The sequence below is a fragment of the Sinocyclocheilus anshuiensis genome, unplaced genomic scaffold (assembly GCF_001515605.1).
Source record: "Sinocyclocheilus anshuiensis isolate Anshui unplaced genomic scaffold, SAMN03320099.WGS_v1.1 scaffold886, whole genome shotgun sequence".
NCBI lineage: Eukaryota > Metazoa > Chordata > Actinopteri > Cypriniformes > Cyprinidae > Sinocyclocheilus > Sinocyclocheilus anshuiensis.
The window spans coordinates 1,308,533-1,316,184 of NW_015536542.1; the positions used below are offsets into that span (position 1 = coordinate 1,308,533).

Genomic DNA, 7,652 nt, shown 5'->3' on the forward strand with positions numbered 1-7,652 from the left:
CCTGTCCCAAATGGCCCCCTAAACCCTCACGGTCTTCCTCGGAGTCCGACTTTCTTGACGTAATGCCGCTTTGGCCCTGTCCCAAATGGCACCCTAAACCCTCACGGTCTTCCTCTGAGTACGCACTTTCGTGACGTAATGCTGCTTTGGCCCTGTCCCAAATGGCACCCTAAACCCTCACGGTCTTCCTCTGAGTACGCACTTTCGTGACGTAATGCTGCTTTGGCCCTGTCCCAAATGGCACCCTAAACCCTCACGGTCTTCCTCTGAGTCCGCACATTCTTGACCTAATGCCGCTTTGGCCCTGTCCCAAATGGCACCCTAAACCCTCATGATCTTCCTCTGAGTCCGCACTTTCGTGACGTAATGCTGCTTTGGCCCTGTCCCAAATGGCACCCTAAACCCTCACGGTCTTCCTCTGAGTCCGCACATTCTTGACCTAATGCCGCTTTGGCCCTGTCCCAAATGGCACCCTAAACCCTCATGATCTTCCTCTGAGTCCGCACTTTCGTGACGTAATGCTGCTTTGGCCCTGTCCCAAATGGCACCCTAAACCCTCACGGTCTTCCTCTGAGTCCGCACATTCTTGACCTAATGCCGCTTTGGCCCTGTAATGGGACACTCTTGTGGACTTAAACGGACACGTGCATGCGGCGGCCATTGTAAGTCCGCAAGTCCGAAATCCGAAAGGAAGTGTTCCATTTGGGACAGGTCGTTCACAATCGAAACAAATAAAGCAATAAACAGTAAATTATACAGTTCATGAGTATCACAGTAATCATCTGCATAGTTTATTCGTACTGCGGTGCATTGTTGGGAACTCGAGTAAATCACAGTTTTCCTCAGCTTGCTCAAAAACGATCAAATTAATCACAAAAAGGCTTTTTACTTTGTGAGTATCTCTGGTGTGCCCACTGTTTATTATTTAAAACACTTTTACACGATTTCCACAAGAGTTATGAGGACAATAAGACGGTCGATGCCACTTTAACAAGCAACAGAGTGATGAGCATTTTTTCTGCCTAAATCTGTTCTTTAAGAGGTATATGCATATAATTAATTAATCATATGTAATTATATTACGAATTTATGTTAATATTAATTATATGATATTATAATATGTTTATTTTTTATGTATTTATATACAGGCTCAATGTAAAGGATTTTTACTAAATTATACATTTATATTTTATTTTACTAAGTCTCTAGCGGAAAAAAAAACCCACTAATAGTTTACTTTATCCATCAAAATCAGTGTAAGGGTAAATACATGCTTCAACCTGTTTCTCATCGGGAAATGACCATTCTCCCACCTGTGCTGGATTTACTGACTTGGCTTTGCTGGTGTAATGTAATGGCTGGATCAAAGGTTTGTAGAGGGAAGTGAATCTCTGGCAAGGGATCTATAACATTCTCCAGCCTGATATGAGCATTCCTCCTGTGTGAATGTGAAATCATCTGGCCAGCTATCAGATCTTGTCTATTCTTGATTAGAGAGTAAGAGGCCTGCCCATGAGACTTTTAAACTGTTTAAACATGTTTATTTATTCAGTATTAATATCCAATCATCTTTAAATCCACATGTTATATCAGCTGTTTTGTTTCAACAGTTTAAAAATGTCACAGACTCTTGCATTATCATGCATTATATATATTTTATTCAAGATTAAAAAGTTGGCTATTTGCATTTAATTGCAAAAAAAAAAAGAGTAAATAAACTGAAAGGTAAGGTTATAGTTCTCAGTAAAATAAGAACAACAAAATAACAAGATTTATCTTATGTTAACAATTGTTTTTAATATCATCAATTAAAAATATTAAAATATTTCTATTTAGGGAGGCAGGGGGGTTGTTACAATCCTAGTGAATTTCTTATTTATAAATCAAAATATTCTCTTATACAGATAGGGCTGATATCTTGCTGTGTATCTGTAGTGAGCGCCAGCCACCAGCAGATGACAGGAAAACTCAACTGATCTTCAGCACCCATCGGATTGTGAGGAGCAGAACTAAAATGCCAATGCAGAAAATAGGGCTTGGCAGAAGTGCGCATAGAGGGGCCACAAAGGGGGCACACGCGAGCACTCTTCTGAACGCTAAAATGACGAATGGGACACCCTACGGTCTTGTGGACTTAAACGGACACGTGCATGCGGCGGCCATTGTAAGTCCGCAAGTCCGAAAGTGCACATGAAGTGTTCCATTTGGGACAGGTCGTTCACAATCGAAACAAATAAAGCAATAAACAGTAAATTATACAGTTCATGAGTATCACAGTAATCATCTGCATAGTTTATTCGTACTGCGGTGCATTGTTGGGAACTCGAGTAAATCACAGTTTTCCTCAGCTTGCTCAAAAACGATCAAATTAATCACAAAAAGGCTTTTTACTTTGTGAGTATCTCTGGTGTGCCCACTGTTTATTATTTAAAACACTTTTACACGATTTCCACAAGAGTTATGAGGACAATAAGACGGTCGATGCCACTTTAACAAGCAACAGAGTGATGAGCATTTTTTCTGCCTAAATCTGTTCTTTAAGAGGTATATGCATATAATTAATTAATCATATGTAATTATATTACGAATTTATGTTAATATTAATTATATGATATTATAATATGTTTATTTTTTATGTATTTATATACAGGCTCAATGTAAAGGATTTTTACTAAATTATACATTTATATTTTATTTTACTAAGTCTCTAGCGGAAAAAAAAACCCACTAATAGTTTACTTTATCCATCAAAATCAGTGTAAGGGTAAATACATGCTTCAACCTGTTTCTCATCGGGAAATGACCATTCTCCCACCTGTGCTGGATTTACTGACTTGGCTTTGCTGGTGTAATGTAATGGCTGGATCAAAGGTTTGTAGAGGGAAGTGAATCTCTGGCAAGGGATCTATAACATTCTCCAGCCTGATATGAGCATTCCTCCTGTGTGAATGTGAAATCATCTGGCCAGCTATCAGATCTTGTCTATTCTTGATTAGAGAGTAAGAGGCCTGCCCATGAGACTTTTAAACTGTTTAAACATGTTTATTTATTCAGTATTAATATCCAATCATCTTTAAATCCACATGTTATATCAGCTGTTTTGTTTCAACAGTTTAAAAATGTCACAGACTCTTGCATTATCATGCATTATATATATTTTATTCAAGATTAAAAAGTTGGCTATTTGCATTTAATTGCAAAAAAAAAAAGAGTAAATAAACTGAAAGGTAAGGTTATAGTTCTCAGTAAAATAAGAACAACAAAATAACAAGATTTATCTTATGTTAACAATTGTTTTTAATATCATCAATTAAAAATATTAAAATATTTCTATTTAGGGAGGCAGGGGGGTTGTTACAATCCTAGTGAATTTCTTATTTATAAATCAAAATATTCTCTTATACAGATAGGGCTGATATCTTGCTGTGTATCTGTAGTGAGCGCCAGCCACCAGCAGATGACAGGAAAACTCAACTGATCTTCAGCACCCATCGGATTGTGAGGAGCAGAACTAAAATGCCAATGCAGAAAATATACATATGAATGTACTAATTTATGAATGTAGTTCTTGAAATACCTGTACATTTATATATGTTTAATTTATAAAACACGTCAATTTTGCTGTCTGCTTGAATCCATAATTACTTATACCTCTAATTTGCCTCTTTATCATCTGTTTTCAATTTTTTCCTTTCCATGGCAGATCTAGCACCCATGCACCTGTTCAGCAGCAACAGTACGACCTCATGTTCCATCTAAACTGGTTAGGAGTCTCCTGACTGTCCTCTAACCAGACACACAGCAAGAGAAAAAAAAATAGACGGCATAATAAAGAAGGTGAGAGAAAAAAGGAAAAGCAGGAGGCCGAGGCCAGCCCAAGAGGTCAAGGTTTGTGTGGTCGGCATGTCCTGTTAGACCCTGCTGGTAGATGTTGTAACTGCATGCTCTGCAAAAAAATAAAAAAATAATATTAATAACAATAAACCATTTTTTAAGGCCATTCAAAAGTAGCTGTGTATTCTGGCTAGATATATTCTGTATGTTTGTTTTTGCAAGCAACATACACCATGTAGCACTAATATTTTCTTACAGTATATTAGTACACTTATTTTAACAAAAATACATTAAAAACTATAATTTTGTGAGATATTATTACACTTTCAAATAGATATTTTCAATTTGAATATATTTTAAAATGAAATTTATTCCTGTGATGCAAAGCTGAATCTTTAGCAGACATTATTCAAGTCTTCAGTGTCACATGATCCTTCACAAAAATTACTCTAATATGATCAGTGTTCTAATGTTGTGCAGCTTAATATATTTTGGAAACTAAAAGCCTGTTCACACCAAGGACTATAGCTATAAAGATAACAATAAAGATAACGATAAAGATATAGTTCTAAAAATCGTTCTCAATATTAAAGAATAGCAGAGTCCACATCACAGCTATAACCATAAAGGCACAGAGAAACGATATCGTTGGAATCACTTTCAGAATAATTTTCACCAGTGACTATCCAGATATATCCATTTGAACATTGAAGTTCCGTCAAAAAACGTGATTTAATGCTGTAATAATAAAGGTTAGTAGTTAATAACCAGGGACAGAATGATTGTTCAAGCTAGTGTGCTACTTTGATAAATCAAAATCCACTTTCATCCTCATAAACTGAATGGAAATGTATGTCTAGCCATCGCTCTCTAAATGTCAGCACGGTGCTTGGGAGAACATTGTGGCAATTAGCTTCACGGCTCACCACACTGCTAATCGTGCAATGCCGCGTGTGAAAAAGCGCCATGTGTCATTTGTCAGAAATGAGGCCAACTCTTCATGATGTGTGTGTATATTTATGTGAGTATACAGGTGTGAAGGTGAGTCTAGGGCTTAACAGTTTTCTAGATCAAATCAGCAAGTGTGACAAAAATAAATGTAACTGAATCTGACAATCTTGGGAAAAACACCCTTTTCTTACGTTATTGTCATGTAAATGTACCCTGAGTCTAAAATTGTTGACATAAAGTAACAGTAAATTTAATATGGATAGAAGTCATGATTTGGTCTTGGAAGAATTTGATGCAAAAGTTCGTACTGAGACTTCAGCAAATCTGAGCACAGTTTGTGACATTGTTGAGATCTTTAGAGGAGACACGTGAGATTACTGGAGTCTTTCTCTGGTTTGTGCAGCACAGATTTAGGCTTGATAACTGTGGTCACAGTTAAATGAACGATCATCAGGTTCTCTTCAGACCCCCTAGTCAGTGTAAACATTCCTCCTCCATTGTACAAGTCCATATCTCAGCTCTTCGGATATCAGTTTGTGTTTCAGTCACAGAACACCCACAGAGATGAGGCTGAGCAAATGCATCTGTTTCTAACAATTCGATTGTAGGCTGCTAACAAACAACTTTACCTCCCATGAGAATCACACCTAAAACCTTCAGTGTCTGCTCTGAAAGCAAATCTATCCATAGTATTCACATAAATTTACATAATTATACTTAATTGCATAATTAATTAAATTCAGAGTCAGTTCAAGGTTGCATAAAATCAGCAACAGTGTAGGAACAGGAATAATCAAGAAACAACCGAATACAAATCCAGGTCAGGAGTTACTAATGTTTCTGATGTTTAAACCTTTGCTAAAACAGAAAGAACAAGAAAAGATCTGATCGATTTGGATATTTAACATGTTCTAATCATAGATCTCTGCACCAGAAATAAACTTGCAAAAACACTTGTTCTTAAGTTGTAATGGTCCAGTGTTGGATTTTATTGCAGTGCATTTCAATGCTATTTGCACTGTTGTTAAATAGATATGTATTATCCAATCTTCCTCAAGCACTTACATGCTGTTTTATGTATTCCTTTCAGGATCCAGAAATAATGAAGACTCTTTTGGAAGTCCACTGTCATGACAACAATCAAGTTACTGTTTGAAGCAGTGAAGGTAAAGCCGGCAAAATATCACTCACAGAAATAATTAACATTTCATATCTCATCATACGTGACCCAGTTTGTGGGCTGCAGTAAGTTTTGTCTAAAACAACAGTACATCTGAACAAGATCCTTTCCTGGCTGTATAAGCTTATTTTATATGACAGCAGTGTCCTTTTGAGAAACATTTCATTATTGTTTAATGTAGATCAGAATGGACAGTATTTTCTTCCACAATGCTTACCAGTTCTGCAGTAAAAATGTTTATTATTGAATTATTGTTTCATTTCACTAAATATTTCAAATTCAACATGAAATCAAAATCATTCCTATTTATGTAATGAATAACCATTCTTGGTCTTACTGTGCATGATTCATTAAAAAAGAAAAATGGGTTGGGAATGTCATTTTATGTAGACTTAAATTACACAATCATTTAAATATCAGGCTCTTGAATTTTCCAAATATACTTGACTTTGAATTTCCAGTAATGGAACGCATTCCATTGGCTTGCATTACAAAAACAAACAGTTTGCATTACAAAAAAAAAACAAACAAACAAAAAAAAGTTTGAAAACCCTGTCGCCTCCTCCTCTGCATTAAGCCAGTGAGCTTTTTATTAATAAAACGCCAGCTTGCCTGTGGCGCATCAGGGGCTGTTCATGAAAAATTCAGAGGTGTTTAGGATGACATGATCCACAGCAAAAATCTCATGAATCTGCCAGCAGCCCTTGGTTAAAGTTTGAAAAACCAGTCACAGTGTTTTCATCAGTATGCTGAAATATGAGAATTAATATACAATTATCAATTACAAAAAAATACAGGCACATAAATTATATATTAGTAAAATAACAATTTAATATTATTGTATTTAAAATTATTGTGTTGTATACAATTATTTAGTTTTATGATGTTAGCATTAATATTGGGTGATCAGTTTCATCTGATCAAATTATACAAACATATTTGATAATATGTACATATTTGATTATATATATATAATTTCTATATTAATTTTTATCTAAGATTTACAAAAAATATTTTATGAAAAGAATATCAGATTTTCCATCACAAGATGTTTTTAATGTCTTATGTTATGAATTCTAAACATGCCACAAGTGTTGTCAGTTCAGTCCATTGTAAAGAACTGTGATATCAATAAGAGATCCAGAGGTGTTTTCAATGTCAATGTCTGTCTGTCTACACCACTATATTTATGGAGCAGCTGTCTGGACTCTAGACAGTTGAATTGTAGTGAAGGCCATTTGAAGAGCTGGCTCTCTATAAAATGAATGGGAAAAGTTCCCTTACCTCTCTAAAGCTGAATTTGTTTGTTGTGTAGCTCAGCTGAATGTGTTGAAAGGCTGTACTTCCCTGAGGATGGAAATGAAAAGATATCTTCACTATCATGCATACTAACTATAGTCCATCAGCTAGAGTGTGAATTGCACACGGTCTTTAGAGATGAAGAAACTGCAAATGAAAGTTACTTGAAGCCTTTGTACCTCTATTCAAGGTTTTTGTTTTCTTTGCACAAGAGACACCTACAAGTCACTGCGCAGTGTCTCTGTAGAGTGCACCAGGCCCAGAATTTGAGACAACATCACTGACTTTCAGTTTGAGATCATTGTGCTGTATGTCCCAATTGTAAGTCGCTTTGGATAAAAGCGTCTGCAAAATGACTAAATGTAAATGTAAATGTATGTTACATTTG

General features: G+C 35.9%; 1 long non-coding RNA gene across 1 annotated transcript; it reads right to left on the reverse strand.

Annotated features, from left to right (window-relative positions):
- Positions 1-3,351: 3,351 nt before the first annotated feature.
- LOC107698088 (uncharacterized) lies at positions 3,352-7,312 on the reverse strand. The gene is made up of 3 exons (XR_001635311.1): positions 7,250-7,312; positions 3,652-3,946; positions 3,352-3,511 (listed from the first exon to the last, which is right to left on the reverse strand). It is a non-coding gene; the product is annotated as an uncharacterized LOC107698088 (long non-coding RNA).
- Positions 7,313-7,652: the final 340 nt, after the last annotated feature.